Source organism: Symphalangus syndactylus, chromosome 4 (assembly GCF_028878055.3).
Source record: "Symphalangus syndactylus isolate Jambi chromosome 4, NHGRI_mSymSyn1-v2.1_pri, whole genome shotgun sequence".
NCBI classification, from domain to species: Eukaryota; Metazoa; Chordata; class Mammalia; order Primates; family Hylobatidae; genus Symphalangus; species Symphalangus syndactylus.
The window spans coordinates 22,874,090-22,891,701 of record NC_072426.2 but is presented as its reverse complement, the minus strand read 5'-3'; positions in this window follow the sequence as shown (position 1 = coordinate 22,891,701).

The window sequence follows — 17,612 nt, the reverse complement described above, 5'->3', positions numbered from 1 at the left end:
CCAGGAGCTGGTTTTTTGAAAAGATCAACAAAATTGATGGACCGCTAGCAAGACTAATAAAGAAGAAAAGAGAGAAGAATCAAATAGATGCAATAAAAAACGAAAAAGGGGATATCACCACCGATCCCACAGAAATACAATCTACCATCAGAGAATACTACAAACACCTCTATGCAAATAAACTAGAAAATCTAGAAGAAATGGATAAATTCCTCGACAAATACACCCTCCCAAGACTAAACCAGGAAGAAGTTGAATCTCTGAATAGACCAATAACAGGTTCTGAAATTGTGACAATAATCAATAGCTTACCAACCAAAAAGAGTCCAGGACCTGATGGACTCACAGCTGAATTCTACCAGAGATACAAGGAGGAACTGGTACCATTCCTTCTGAAACTATTCCAATCGATAGAAAAAGAGGGAATCCTCCCTAACACATTTTATGAAGCCAGCATCGTCCTGATACCAAAACCTGGCAGAGACATAACCAAAAAAGAGAATTTCAGACCAATATCCTTGATGAACATTGACGCAAAAATCCTCAATAAAATACTGGCAAACCGAATCCAGCAGCACATCAAAAAGCTTATCCACCATGATCAAGTGGGCTTCATCCCTGGGATGCAAGGCTGGTTCAACATACGCAAATCAATAAATGTAATCCAGCATATAAACAGAACCAAAGACAAAAACCACATGATTATCTCAATAGATGCAGAAAAGGCCTTTGACAAAATTCAACAACCCTTCATGCTAAAAACTCTCAATAAATTAGGTATTGATGGGACGTATCTCAAAATAATAAGAGCTATCTATGACAAACCCACAGCCAATATCATACTGAATGGGCAAAAACTGGAAGCATTCCCTCTGAAAACTGGCACAAGACAGGGATGCCCTCTCTCACCGCTCCTATTCAACATAGTGCTGGAAGTTCTGGCCAGAGCAATCAGGCAGGAGAAGGAAATAAAGGGTATTCAATTAGGAAAAGAGAAAGTCAAATTGTCCCTGTTTGCAGATGACATGATTGTATATCTAGAAAACCCCATTGTCTCAGCCCAAAATCTCCTTAAGCTGATTAGCAACTTCAGCAAAGTCTCAGGATACAAAATTAAAGTACAAAAATCACAAGCATTCTTGTACACCAATAACAGACAAACAGAGAGCCAAATCATGAGTGAACTCCCATTCACAATTGCTTCAAAGAGAATAAAATACCTAGGAATCCAACTTACAAGGGATGTGAAGGACCTCTTCAAGGAGAACTACAAACCACTGCTCAATGAAATAAAAGAGGATACAAACAAATGGAAGAACATTCCATGCTCATGGGTTGGAAGAATCAATATTGTGAAAATGGCCATACTGCCCAAGGTAATTTATAGATTCAATGCCATCCCCATCAAGCTACCAATGACTTTCTTCACAGAATTGGAAAAAACTACTTTGAAGTTCATATGGAACCAAAAAAGAGCCCGCATCGCCAAGTCAATCCTAAGCCAAAAGAACAAAGCTGGAGGCATCACGCTACCTGACTTTAAACTATACTACAAGGCTACAGTAGCCAAAACAGCATGGTACTGGTACCACAACAGAGACATAGATCAATGGAACAGAACAGAGCCCTCAGAAATGATGCCGCATAGCTACAACTATCTGATCTTTGACGAACCTGACAAAAACAAGAAATGGGGAAAGGATTCCCTATTTAATAAATGGTGCTGGGAAAACTGGCTAGCCATATGTAGAAAGCTGCAACTGGATCACTTCCTTACACCTTATACAAAAATTAATTCAAGATGGATTAAAGACTTATATGTTAGACCTAAAACCATTAAAATCCTACAAGAAAACCTAGGCAATACCATTCAGGACATAGGCGTGGGCAAGGACTTCATGTCTAAAACACCAAAAGCAATGGCAACAAAAGCCAAAATTGACAAATGGGATCTCATTAAACTAAAGAGCTTCTGCACAGCAAAAGAAACTATCATCAGAGTGAACAGGCAACCTACAGAATGGGAGAAAATTTTTGCAACCTACTCATCTGACAAAGGGCTAATATCCAGAATCTACAATGAACTCAAACAAATTTACAAGAAAAAAACAAACAACCCCATCAAAAAGTGGGCGAAGGACATGAACAGACACTTCTCAAAAGAAGACATTTATGCAGCCAAAAAACACATGAAAAAATGCTCATCATCACTGGCCATCAGAGAAATGCAAATCAAAACCACAGTGAGATACCATTTCACACCAGTTAGAATGGCCATCATTAAAAAATCAGGAAACAACAGGTGCTGGAGAGGATGTGGAGAAATAGGAACACTTTTACACTGTTGGTGGGACTGTAAACTAATTCAACCATTGTGGAAGTCAGTGTGGCGATTCCTCAGGGATCTAGAACTAGAAATACCATTTGACCCAGCCATCCCATTACTGGGTATATACCCAAAGGACTATAAATCATGCTGCTATAAAGACACATGCACACTTATGTTTATTGCGGCACTATTCACAATAGCAAAGACTTGGAACCAACCCAAATGTCCAACAACGATAGACTGGATTAAGAAAATGTGGCACATATACACCATGGAATACTATGCAGCCATAAAAAATGATGAGTTCGTGTCCTTTGTAGGGACATGGATGAAACTGGAAAACATCATTCTCAGTAAACTATCACAAGGACAAAAAACCAAACACCGCATGTTCTCACTCATAGGTGGGAATTGAACAATGAGAACTCATGGACACAGGAAGGGGAACATCACACTCTGGGGACTGTTGTGGGGTGGGGGGAGGGGGGAGGGACAGCATTAGGAGATACACCTAATGCTAAATGACGAGTTAATGGGTGCAGGAAATCAACATGGCACATGGATACATATGTAACAAACCTGCACATTGTGCACATGTACCCTAAAACCCTAAAGTATAATAAAAAAAAGAAAAATAAATAAAGTATGTTGGAGGATGTACATAGTTTATATGCAAATACTACAGCATTTTATACCAGGGACTTGAACATCAGTGGATTTTGGCATGGGAAGATGGGGTGGCGTCCGGGAACAAAGCCTCCCACAAATACTATAGAATGACAGTACTTACAATGTGCTAGGCACTCTGTAAACAGAATAATAAAATGAATATTATTCTATTTTTGTGGAGCTTGTAATATGTAATAAATAATTTAATAATTGGAAACAACAACAAGAATCCATAAACGTGCTTCTGTAAATTATACTATAGTCTATGGACAAAGAGAAAAAGGGAACACAGAGAACATAGAGTAAACCTACCTCAGGCATTAGCATGTGCCTCTCCAGGGGTCATGTTTACATTGAGGTGTGAAGGAAGTGGAAGGGTGAAGAGTGGGAAGCATGAGACAGCAATGGCAGGGAAGGCATTTCAGGGAGGAGAAGGGTGCCCAGGCCCTTAGGTAGGAATGAAGTGTAGCATGCTTAAGCTGGGAAAGGCAGCCAGTGAGGGGCAGCTGTAGTTTGGCAGGAGGAGGCAACACAAAAGTGCTCATTTAAAATTCATTTACAATCATTTCAAAGTGTTCTCTATTCAACTCAGGTAGAGTAATGCCAGAGGTACTGAAACAAAATGAATAGGGATAAGGTGATAACCAGCCCCTACACACAACAAAAAGGCAAGGCAAAACCAGATAAAGTGGATTATCTCCACCTGCCCGTTGGCATTCTCTGCCTCCTGCTCTGCTTGGATCTCTTGAGGGATTCTGGATGCAGAGGGTCTTGATTCAGCACTTAAATCCTGCTCTTGTTCTGGTGAAAATATCAAAAACACCTGTTCTTTGTTATCTATTAGGCAAGTTCTGTGCTTCATGCACTGTCCAAAGTGCCAGCATCCTATTCTTCCTTACACATGAGCCAGGTCATGGTGCTGATTTGCTTGCAGCCCGCTGAAGGCTTCTGATCTCCTTCAGAGTAAATGCTGAAGTCCTTTTGCTCACTTTCAAGGCACTAGATTTGCTGCCTCCTCTCTATCAACTCTGAATACTCTCCCTCACTCATTTGGACCATTCTGTAGAGACAGCTCTATGAGCAGCTCAGCTCACCAGGCAGGTGATGCCTCAAAGTCTTTGCTCTGCTAGTTCCTCTGCTGGAAATATCCTTTGCCCCAGTGACATGGTGGTTCAGTCCCCTTACTTTCTTCAACTTCTTTCCATCGTGAGGCCTTCCCCATGCATTCCATCTAAAATTGCACTCCACCCTGACCTTCTGCATACTTGCTTTATTTTGCTCCATAGCATGTATCTTCTTCTAATGAGCTATAAAATGTACTTAAACCCCAAGAAGGCAGAAATTTTTGTTTGTTTTGTCCATTGCTAATCCCTAACTCCAAGAGTAGTGCCATAGTAGATATTCAAAGATATTTATTGAAAGAATCTCATTTAATCTTCACAAAGCAGCATGCAGTGACTAACTAAAGATGGTGGTGAATTAGTTTTCATAAAGTCACAAAAATCATTTCATTGACAAATTAAAATATTGTATTGATGAATACAGTAAATGCCCACAAAATAAACTTAAATGTTGCATTCATAAGATTTGGTAGTTTTTGAACATCATGAAACAAAAATCAATTACTTAATTTATTATAGCTAGTAATTTTCTTTGCTATTAATCATATATTATTTGCATTGTGACAACATTATATCCAGTGACTGTATTTGAATTTGAAATTCAAAACTGTAGAAATAAAATAAAAGTTCTGGATAAGATTTCAATTCTATTTTTATAAAATGATATCTCTTGTTTTCTGGTGCTACGGTATAAACTGTATATTTTAATAAATTGTATATTCAAAGTAGAAAGAAAAATTGGTCTCCAACTTCAATTTCCAACAAAACGTTGGGAAATGTTTCATTATTTAAAATGTAAACTTAGATTGCAGAGGGTTTGTTGTTGTTGTTGTTGTACCGCTGTAAGAAATGAAATGCAAAATAGAGCAAAATTGAAAGAAACACAACTAGCCAGACAGATATGTCTCCTTTCTAAAATTATGGTGTTTAATTTTCTCAACTTTGTATTTATTTGAACTTAATGTCTTCAGACACAAGCCTCTCAGGCTGTCAAATGGCTGAGAAGACTATACACTAAAACACTCTTGTGTAGGCTTTTTAATTAGCTACTTGTCTTTGATAATATAAGGTGTCACTTTTATTCTCCTGTTGAACTCTAGGCTGTCTTCTCCATGAGAATACTGAGATTATTGGGACAAACATGTTCAGTCACTATATTCCTTCTGAGTTTAGTTATAACATGTTGGATCTGAGAAGCTTCCTTCCAGAATGTAACTGGAGAGGTCAGGTTGTCAATTCAGGCAAGTTGACTAAGTGAGAGAGTGTAAGTAGGTGGGATCTTAAGTCTATGGAGTGACATATTGGGCAAGAGCAGCAGTAGGAAGCTGAGTGAGTAACTTCAGTACAGTGAAGACAGCCATATGCCTTTTCCCTTGACCTCCTTCTTAGGTATTCTGGTGTATGGGGACATGTGGGCACAGGATTTGGGGGACCTATCCTCAGTTGCTGATATTCCCTTGGTTTACAAATAGATTCCAGGTGAATTAACTATAGGCTTCAAACAAAAGCATGGGGTACAGTGATCAGACAGGGCATGGTGGTTCCAAATCCGGGAAAAGTGTCTTTCAAAACTGTAGCATCTGTCCTTCCAGAACTACTGGGCTATAGCAAAATGATAAAAATTAATCTTTAAAATTCTAACACTAATATTGCTTCACAATCTGATCAAAAACCCTAACAATGTGATGCTGTGTGTGTGTGACAAACTCTTCTACAGTGATACAAATATTCTTATAGTTCTGGTAGCTCTACCCTGATGTAAAATCTCCCCAGGTGGTGTACAACTCAATGCCTTAAGATAGTAATCCCTTAACACATGGCCACTGACCAGTGGATAAGTGAATGAATAAATGGTCAACAAAGGAACATCCATCTCCTAGCAAATATTGGCAGTTTACTCTAAAAAGCAAGTAATGAAGCTTTCTGATAATTAGCATTTTCAACTTAGCTTTTTTAAAGGCTAATGATAAAAAGATTCTTAACGAAATTAGACATTATGACATTTTAAAAAATGGAACAATTTAACAGTAATAAAATCATTTTCTTTCAGTGACATATTAGAAACTATATTTAGAAAACAATTTGTAATCTTACACAAACCATGTGGACTTTAATACACACCAGAAAAAGTTCATTTTGTACAAAGTTGTCTGTCTAATTTTAATAATATAGTAGCTTTCATATAGGTATGTGAACCAATTTGCTGACCTCTATCTCCTTCTCCTCTTCTGCCCCCAAACGGGATGAAGGTAGCACTTCAGAGTGGGCAGATCAAGGAGACTTAGTCCTAGACAGGCTGTCCTGCATCTGTTTTTCTTCAGACAAATTGAAGCGTTCCAGTGGATGGTGCCAATCAACTGGAAAGCCCATTTGCATAACCCCAGGGCATATACCTCAGACAATGTAGAATGAGGTATATGCCCTGGGGTTCCTTGTCTGGCACCAGGAAAATTTAGGACACGGACACACACTAGGAGTTTAGGAGTGGAGGTTTAACAGGTAGAAAAGAAGAGAAGGAGAAACAGCTGTCTCCATAGAGAGAGGGGTCTCTAAGCGGTAAAGACCGGCTGGTGGCAAATGCCCCGAGTTTTACAGTCCAGACTGAGGAGGCAGTGTCTGTTTAACATAGGGCTCATTCAATCAGGTATGACATTTACATAGAACATGGGGAAGGCTGGTCACCCCACCCTAATCTTCTTATGCAAATGGGCTTTCCAGTTGATTGGCACCATCTTGTCTGCTCCTTTACAGTACACGTGGCTGACAGAGAAGGGAAGATGGAGCCACCGTCTTGAACATCCCTGGTCCTTAGTTCCCACCAGCATTCACTCATGCAAGCTCCCAGCTTGCAGGAGGCTCTTGCTAGAAAATGATTTGGGGCCACTTTTCATTAAAAAGATGAGCCTTACCGAGGACTCCATGCCCTTCTATCTGCCTAAGTGATTTCTTCTTAACTCCTGTATCAAAATTACTGAATATGTCCGGATGGCTTACTTTCCTTACTTGCAAAATAACAGGAAGAACATTTGCCCTCCCTACCACCCAGGTAATGCGGAAAGAGCTTTGAAAATTCTGAAGCAGAATACAAATGTAAAACACTAACATTACATATCACCAAGAAAGTCCCTTTTTGCTTCCAGAGAGTGACTCTACAGCTGCAAGCCTCCACCCAACTTCTAACTGGAATGTGTGGGAATTTCTAGGGAGACTGGCCTTATCTGGAAGTACAAGGAACTATGTGCCTTACTCTCTAAATTCAGAGGCAAAACTGTTGAGATTGTGCCAGCTATGCCACAATAGAGTTGGCCAAAAGCATTTATTTAAGATAAACCGGTTCTGAAAATCCTACTGGATCTGGTTTATACAAAGAAGCCCGGGGGTAGAGGGTGTCCTCAGGTTGAGATGATGAAGGTGTGACTATCTGTTATGGGCTGAATATGCTCCCCTTCATTCAAATTTTGAAGTCTTAATCCCCAGTACCTCAGAATCTGAGTGTATTTGGAGATAGGACCTTTAAAGAGATAATTAAGATAAAAAGAAATTACTAGGGTGGGACCTAATCCAATATGACTGGTGTCCTTGTGAGAAGAGGAAATTTGGACACAGACAGGTACAGAGAAAAGTGTGAAGACAAAGGGAGAAAATAGTCATCTATAAGCGAAGGAGAGAGGCCTCAAAAGAAAGCAAACTTGTTGACACCTTAATCTTAGACTTCTAGTTTTCAGGGCTTTGAGAAAATAAATTCCCATTGTTTAAGCCACCGAGTCTGGGTACTTTGTTATGGCAACCATAGCAAATTAATACACTCTACCTTCATCTTTCTTTCCCCCTGCAAGAAGGGAATACACTGGAACTTAAACCTCTTTTTCCCTCAAAGAGTGTGCCCAAGTCTTTCCCCTACTAGGTAGGGCAGTGGTCACTGGCCTTAAAGTTGCTGAGTCACTGAACTTCTACCATACCTGATTATTTGATGTTGAAAGGGTAAGAAAGATGGTAGGAGACAGAGGGTAAGGCTGCAAGGGAAACCCAAAAGCAGCTTGCATTGGCGCCACTTGGTGTGAGAAGAATACTCAAGTCTCCTGTGGACCTAGTGGATGCTGTACAGAGCAGCTGGATCCCATTAGGAGGGGTTCCTGGTAGAGCAAGAGGTTATAAGGGAAGATTTTCCACTGGGATAATGAGAGTCAAGAAGAAGCTAGGCCTTGGCAGACCCACCCTTACCAAGGAGGAATATAGACGTATGCCCTCACCTGGAAGAGGTCTCCAATGAGCCACAGGTGAACAGCTCTCGGCTATTCAACATTCGAACATGAGCTGCTTAGGAGAATCAGTAGCTATTAAGGGATAGACCCCAAAGTAGCAGCAACCTACTAAAAAGGGATGGTTAACTTGGAACTGCAACCATGCTGGTGATCAGAAAGAGAAAGTCTGTTTCCTCCTTCCATCATCGAGGAGGTGGTTAGAGAGGGCAGACTATATCCTTCCTTAAACACACTTGCCTTTCCCCAAGCAGTTCCATCTTCCAAGTCTGGCCCATGAAAGTGGATAAGTGGAAAAATTTTAGTAAATAGTTTGGGTCATATAAATTAATGGCTGACCTAAATTTTACATTGCATTGAGGATTAAAAAAAAAAAAAAAGAGTTCCTATTTCTCCACATCCTCTCCAGCACCTGTTGTTTCCTGATTTTTTAATGATGGCCATTCTAACTGGTGTGAGATGGTATACTGTTGGTGGGACTGTAAACTAGTTCAACCGTTGTGGAAGTCAGTGTGGTGATTCCTCAGGGATCTAGAACTAGAAATACCATTTGACACAGCCATCCCATTACTGGGTATATACCCAAAGGACTATAAATCATGCTGCTATAAAGACACATGCACACGTATGTTTATTGCGGCACTATTCACAATAGCAAAGACTTGGAACCAACCCAAATGTCCAACAACGATAGACTGGATTAAGAAAATGTGGCACATATACACCATGGAATACTATGCAGCCATAAAAAATGATGAGTTCGTGTCCTTTGTAGGGACATGGATGAAACTGGAAAACATCATTCTCAGTAAACTATCGCAAGGACAAAAAACCAAACACCGCATGTTCTCACTCACAGGTGGGAATTGAACAATGAAAACTCATGGACACAGGAAGGGGAACATCACACTCCGGGGACTGTTGTGGGGTTGGGGAAGGGGGGAGGGACAGCATTAGGAGATATACCTAATGCTAAATGACGAGTTAATGGGTGCAGGAAATCAACGTGGCACATGGATACATATGTAACAAACCTGCACATTGTGCACATGTACCCTAAAACCTAAAGTATAATAAAAAAATAAAAAATAAAATAAAAAAAAAAAGAAAGTCTGTTCTGGCCAGAATGGGAAATTTGGGGTTCAAATGTGTACAGCCTTGAGACTCAAGTAAGTTACATCTTGTCTATATCAGCTCTGAAGCTCCCCAGCCAAAACCACTTAGTACAAATGAAATATAACAAAGTTGCTTGGTGGGTATTTTACTCAAACCTAGTAAAGTTCTCTTTCATCCTCAGCATTTTTTTTCGAAATTTTGTAATTCACCTCACTCTTATAATTGCATTCTGAAATTTCAATGTTGCCTCTGAAAAAAAAAAAAAAAGACTAGCAGTATGATCCTGAGCAAGTCACTTAACTTCTCTGACAATTAACTCATCTGCAAAATGGGGATAATAGTAACAGTTTGCAGGGTGGTTGTAAAGAAAAAACGATATACAGCATATAATGTTAAGTCTGGCCCATACTACATAGTTGATCACTGGTAGTTACTATTATTAACAATACTTATATGAGTGAATCTTATATTCTAGGAACACTAATCTATCAATGTTATCCAAACAGGGATCCTGATGTTCCCATGCAAGCTATCCATCCAGAAAATATATGGCACTCACCCTGGAACACATACCCTGATGTCAGCTGTCACCTCCTTGGTGAAGCCTTTTTTGATTCCTAGTTTGTCTTCCCTTTATCCTCTTCCCCACACTGCAGAAGTAACCGTTTACTTCACTGTGCTTTGTTCAATATGTTGGAAAAGCACTTAGTACATTAGTCTCTCCAACAAAACAATGAGCCTAGCCAAATGGCTAGGGATGTGGTTTACTCAGATTTGTGCCTAGTAGATAGTATGCTCAACATTATTACTTTGAATCAAATTGTTGGCTGCTGTATTCTCACCTGCAAATGAGGGGTTGGACTAGGAGATGCTCTACGACAGCTGTGTCAGAATCCTCTGGAGAGCTTCTTAAAAGTAAGTTTCTGGCCTCCATGCTCAGTGAGCCTGACTCAGCCAGTCAGGATGGGGTCCAGGACTTTTTAACAATCTTTTAACCCCTTCCCATGATTACTATATAAGGGATCCACCCACGGTCCCCTTCAGCTCTGGGATTCCCTGATTACATGAGTCAGATAATTCACATCTGAGCATGCCCTTCACTCATTTCCTAATTCAACTCTTTGTGGGAGAAAAAAAGAGGTTTTACTGTTTTCTTTCCAATGTAGCAGCCAATTTGTACTGACAATCAATTGCTCACTGTTGAGCACAGAAGTATTTTAACATCCAAATTAGTTCAGTATCGATGAAGCATTTCATGAAATTGTTTCAGGGCCCGCAAACTAGTCTATCTTCATGCAGATGCCTTAAAATGGCCTATCAAGTATCATCTACAGTATTTCCAGCTCAAAACAGTCTTTCAAGAAGCTTTAGGAGCTTTGGAGTTCTAGCTCCAAAGACCCATGGGTAAAATTCTGTGAGCTCATGCAGCAGATCTCTAACCTGTAATTTGTGTATCAAATCTGGTCACTTTCTTTGTAATAGTACTCTCCCTCCTTCAACTCAAATATCAGTATTAAAAGCCCTACATTTTTAATAAAATAAAAAAATAGCTGCTTTAAGGTTGCAACATCAGCTGTGAAGGACATATATTAGAATAGTTCCAGGTTTTAAAATGGGGAGTGCCTGGCCATTTTGCATCCTCTGAACTATCCAGCTTCTTCTTATCCACTTAGCCTATGTAGCTAGAGGAAAGAGACAAAATATTAAAACCTTTGAAGAAGGATCTAAGACCTGTGGTCACTGGGCAGAAAAGGAAGAAGCAAAAGAAGTAGGCATCTAGCATCTGGGAAGTTCTGTTTGTCCTTGGCACCTTCTGCCAATATTTCCTTTCCCTGAAGAAAAACTATGAGAGAAAAGAAATTGGGCATCCTTCCAATCCTCAATTGAATTGCTGGCAAACTCTGATTAATTATTCTGGGGAATCCTGGTTGAAAACCTAACATGAATATGCTACTTCAGCAACTATCATTAGAAAAAAATAATCAATTTAATGTATCTGCAACAGTGCTCGTTAGGAATGTTTTATCCTATGATAAAGACAAAATTTACTTCTTCTTTAATACCTGTAAATTATCTTTGTTCCTCTGTAAATGTTGGAGAATGTTCTCTGTTCTGGCCTTGGTATACTCAGGACAACCCACCTCCAAGCTTGGGCTTCCTAAGACATAGATCATAGAGAACCCTCAAGCACATTATATTTATCCTTAAACATACCTTTTTCTCCAAATTTCTCCTACTTTCCTAACTTGATTATCTGAGAAGGCCTACATTGCACAATGCTGGTCTCCACATGGCACATGCACTGCCATTTCTCCTCCCTATGCCAATAGCAGATTTCATTTTTTTATTTTTAAAATTTTAAAACATACTATATAGAGAGATGAGTATACATAACATATATGTACAGTTTACATAATAATAAAAAATCAATTTATGCTCTACTCAGGTTAAATATAAAAACATCTATGCTATTTTAGGAGCTCCTCCCTGATTTGTGCCACATTTCACTGCTTTCAGAGAAAACAACTGTGCTGAATTTTATGATAATATTTTCTTCCTTCTCTTTGTAGTTTTACCACTGTATTAGGCCATTCTCACACATTACTATAAAGGTATACCTGAGACTGGGTAATTTATGAAGAAAAGAGTTTTAATTAACTCACAGTTCCATGAGCTGTACAGGGGGCATGGCTGGGGATGCCACAGGAAACTTACAATTATTGCAGAAGGTGAATGGAAAGAAGACACATCTTCACATGGCTGGCAGACAAGAGATAGCAAAGAGGAAGGTGCCACACACTTTACACCAGCCAGATCATGTGAGACTCTATCATGAGACAGCAGGAAGGGGACAGTGCTAAAACATTAGAAACCACCTCCATGATCCAATCACCTCACACCAGGCCCCACCGCCAACACTGGGAATTATCATTTAACATGAGATTTGGGTGGGGACACAGATTCAAACCATATCAACCACCTAAATGTATATCCTTGCTATAGTCTAAATGTGTGTCCCCTCAAAATTCATATGTAAAAATTTAGTCCCCAGTGCAACAGTATTAACAGATAGGGCCTTTAGGAGGAATAAATACTCTTCATGAGGGCTTTGCTCTTATAAATGAGATCAGTGTCCTCTAAAAGAGGTTGGAGGGAGCTCTCCAGCTCCTTCAGCCATGTTAGGACACAGCTAGAAGGTACCATCTAGAAAGCAGACGGTGAGCTTTACCAGACATCTAAACTGCTGGTGCCTTGATCTGGGACATCCTAGTGTCCAGAATTGTGAGTAATAAATTCTGTTATAAATTACCGAGTCTAAGATGTTTTGTTATAGCAGCAGGAACAGACTAAGACAACCCTTAAACAACCCAGTTTTTGTTGCTAGTTTTTGACTTTTACACAAATAAAAACATATTATATATTTTCTTTTCAGAGTTGCTTCTCTTCCTCAATATAACGTAAAATTCTTTCAGTTGATGCATAAAGTTGCAGTTCACTTATAGCCATCATTATCTCCTATTCTATCATATAAATTAACCATAATTCATATATCAACTGATGGACATTTAGGTTACTTCCAGCTTGGGCTGGAACTTGGGAAAATGATCCTGCCCTGCCACCTCCTCTTTCTTGTTTTTTTGATTTTATCCAGAGAACACGACACCTAGGCCTGCTCTAGCCATATAGTTAACATTAGGAAAGGAATAGTTGAAATGCTGAAGGTAACAGTAACATTAGGAAAGGAATTGTTGAAATGCTGAAGGTAGCAAATCTGAAAGAAAGGAAGACAATCCAGTCACATCACTGAACTGTCTCTGGAACCACCAACCTCCAGAAATTTTGTTACATAAGATTAATAAATCCCTATTATTTAAGTCACTTTTATACAAATATTCTTATTTGTACAGCCTAAAGCACACTTCTTCATACAAGGGTCTAAGATGCCCCAGTGACACTGTTCTAAGGAGAAGGATGGTTCCAAGCCTAACTTCATAGTTGGTGAAAGAACTACTTCTGTGTGATGTAGATGATTTGGTCATCTGCCTCTTCCTGGCACTGGTCTTAATCAAATTGCTGAAATACATTGTCATACCATCACTCCAACATTCCTTAGTACCTTCTCCTTAGCTGGGTTATCCAGTAAGAACAATAGGCACATGCTTTGGGCATGAGCAGAGAAAATCCACCAATAATTTATACTAATTGTTATAATCAGAAAATATAAAAATAACATTTTAATATCACATATACACAAGTTCTGTGATTTACACTAACATATTGCTTTGAATTTGAGTAACTGTGGTACAGAGATGTGGTGCACATTCTTTTCTGGTTCTTCTCCCCCTCATGGGCCTACTGGAAAACTGTGCTTCATAGGCCATCACAGGCAGTCAGGGCTGTTGACTAATCCTAGTCCATGAAATGTGAGGAGAAAGACTGAAGATTTTCAGAAATGCTACTGACTAGTGACTACTGTGGGTTTTCTACTTTTTTCTTTTCTAAGTGGAAAACTTTATTGTAGTTTCCTGTCCCTGCCTCACTGAGGTATATTGGAAGGGTGGGGAGCAAGATAAACCTATCTTTTTTATTCATAGGTTACCAGACTAAGACATGTTACTTCTAGAAATAATGGAGAAGGCTATCTAGATGACATGGAGATCTATACAAAGGATGCAGCTCAAGGATGGCGTTTTTAATACATCTTCCTGAGGAAGTGATTAAGTGTGTTCTTCATGTACACAGAAGAATTAAACAATTATTTGGTGACCAAAAAGGCATGTTGCACTGGAGATGACATGTGCTTAGATATACTCTTTCCTACTCACCTTCCTGGGAAGATTAGAATTCCCAGTCACCTTGCAGTTAGGCAGGGTCCTATACTAGTTCTAGCTAGTCAAATGACAGAAGAAGTGATAGGAATCTCTTCTGAGCCAAGTATTTTAAAGTAAGTGTGCCACCTTTATGATCTATCTCCTTGAGCAATAAATGTAGTAGTCACATTTTAGTATAAAATAATGGCCTACAAAATATAGGAAACTTTCCAGATAGAAGCAGGAGAGTGCTCCCTAACCTGCAATAGACTTTACATGATATATTGGTTCTAAACCACTGAGCCTTTGAAAGTTTATTTGTTACTGAACAGAACCTATTGTATTCTGACTAACATAATTATATAATTGGAAACAAAGAAGTACCTGCACGATATTTAGGACATTGTTTCCCATATTTCTAGGCACAGTGCCTCTTAAATGCTTAGAGATAACTCCATTTGCAGCCCATAAGACTCACGTCTGGACAATCTGATCATACCCCAAATCTATTCCCTTCTCACTGACTACCAAAGCATCTTCTTCCTATCTTTGGCAACTCTGTGGTCTTGCAACCTATGTGCTGAAGAATTCACATTTAAGTATTAATATTGCAATAGCAATCTCAGAATATTTCAAGGAAAAAAAATAGATTTTAAAATTTCGCTTACTTGAGCCCCTGGCCTGAGTATCTATATATAAATCAGTGTCTACAGGAATGCATTTGCTTGGAATCTTATAAAAGTTACAGTAGGATTTATTAAGAGTCATTGAGACATCTTGTAATAAAAGCTATTCACAGTTTTAAAATTATGTATTTCTAGAAAACTATAAGGAATATACCAGTGTGCCTGGTCTCAGTCTTCATTTTTTTAATCTGCAAGGAATTGGTGACCGTCCTTATCCAGAGTTAAGCAAATAATGTAGTCTCCTTAATCTTTATTCTACACTGCTTATGCATCCCTCAGTACCTCACTTCATACTGTTCTCTGTGGGGCATCCTAATCTTGCTTTAAGCTCCTTATTACTTACAGGGACACTTGTTCAAATTAATTTATTATTATTCACATAAAATAAAACTTCATTTCAAATTCTCTTAGAGACATTTATTGTCTCATTAAGTACAAAGAAATAAGTGAGTACCAGGTATGCTTTGATCAGTGACATAACAATTTCACCAAGAACCCAGGTACTTCTATCTTTGTCTTTTATTTTCTTTTTTTCTTCTTCTTTTTTAATTAATTAATTTTTTTTTTGAGACAGGGTCTTGCTTTGCTGCCCAGGCTGGAGTGCAGTGGTGTGATCAAAGCTCACTGCAGCTTTGACCTCATAGGCTCAAGCAATCTTCTCACCTCAGCCTCCTGAGTACCTGGGACCACAGACACATGCCACCATGCCTGTCAAGTTTTTTATTTTTAGTAGAAACAAAGTCTTGCATGTTGGCCAGGCTGATCTCAAACTCCTGGGCTCCAGTGATCTTCCTGCCTCGGCCTCCCAAAGCTCTGGAATTGCAGGTTTGAGCCATTGTTCCCAGCCCCAGTCTTTTTTTTTTTTTTCCCCTCTGTTCTCCCATCTTTTGCATTTACTTCATTTTATGGTTGATTTCTTTTGTGGTCATCTGACCGTAGCATTCCCAGAAGTAACATTCAGACAAGACAAAACTTAAGAGTCACAGCAGAAAGAAGATGCCCACTTCCCGACTTTCTTGGAAGCCCCACAGCATACTTTTTTCCTTCAGGTCTCACTAGCCAGGATTGCATCACCTATCCATTCCCAAATAAAAATTGGCAATGAGAATAAGAACTTAGAACAGCAGTTTTCAATGTGTGGTGAATGGGTGTCTAGAAAATCAACAGGCCTTTTCAGGAAATTTATGATGTCAAAACATTTTCATAATAATGCTAACATGGGATTTGTTTTTTTTACTGTGTTGTTATTCACACTGATTGTGTAAAAGCAGTGGTGAATAAAACTACTTTATTTTAGCATGAGTCAAAGGAGAGGCACAAGAGTTGTCTCCAGACACGAAAGTGATTGTTTTCCCCATCAAGCCTCCTGGCTCCCAAATCGGCATAAGAAAAGATGCAACAACAAATGACACGAGAATTTTGCATAGGAGTTGGAAGATCATATTAGCTACAAACAGAAACTAAGGTGGTTGTGGGTTCAGTGTAAGCAACAGTAATAATTGAAGATGACAATCACAGAAATGAATGTTCACACTTGAACCAGCAAATACCGTTTTTAAAAGAGTCAACATAAGAAAGAAGGGGTTCAATTCTTAGAGATCTTTTGAAATTTTCCATCAACCAAAAAAAAAAAAAAAAGATGACCCAAAACGATGCTAATGCTACAAAAAGTGTTGACAACTATTTCTATAACACAATATTTTAATAAAGACATTTGTAGGCCACATAATCTCTGTTGCAACTACTCTGATTTTATAGCAATATATAAAAGAAATAAATATGGCTATGTTCCAGTAAAAATTATTTACAAATAAATTTTTTAGAAGCAGATATACCATACTTTATTAGTAGTTCTCATATTCTCTTTTGTCATGCACTTGGAGTAAGAAAGAATACCATTTCACTCAAGAGTGTCTTTGATGAAGCCATAAAAAGCAATAATTTAATAAATATTGATGCTTGAATTCACTTCTTTTTAATGTCCTGTGTGATGGAATTGGAAATATATCCATGATACATTTCTGCTGCATATAAAATATGTCTCAAAAAATTGTCTGGACAACTGTTTGAGTTTTAAGTTGAACTAGTTACTTTTTAATGGAATATTTCCTTTTTGACAACAAAGACTGATGGACAAACTATAATTATTCAGCAGACATTTCGCAAGAATGAATAAAGTGAGTGAACCCCCACTTCAAAGAAAGAAAGAGATGGGGAGGGAGAAACAAAGATAAAGATGATGGAAAAGAGGAAAATAAAAGGAAAAAGAAAAGGAATGGAAAGGAAGGGAAAAAGACAAGATAATAGTTGACTATATTTGTTGTCAATGAAAAAATTTGAACTTTTAGGGGAAAATTAGAATTCTGAAAAGTTTGTCTCTGCCACCATGAGCTTGTCACCTTCCAAATACCTAAAGATTTTTTAAATGAGATTGTTGGTTATATTAATGAATGTAATACTTTTTACACTAACATTTGAGGAAGAGTTACACAACTCCATAAACCAACATTCTTATAATTACCAATGCACAGTGTTGCAAATTTATGCATGGTTAAAAGAGTCATTTAACATATAATATAGGTCAATGGATTTTAATGCAGTGGATGAAAAGTCCATTAATA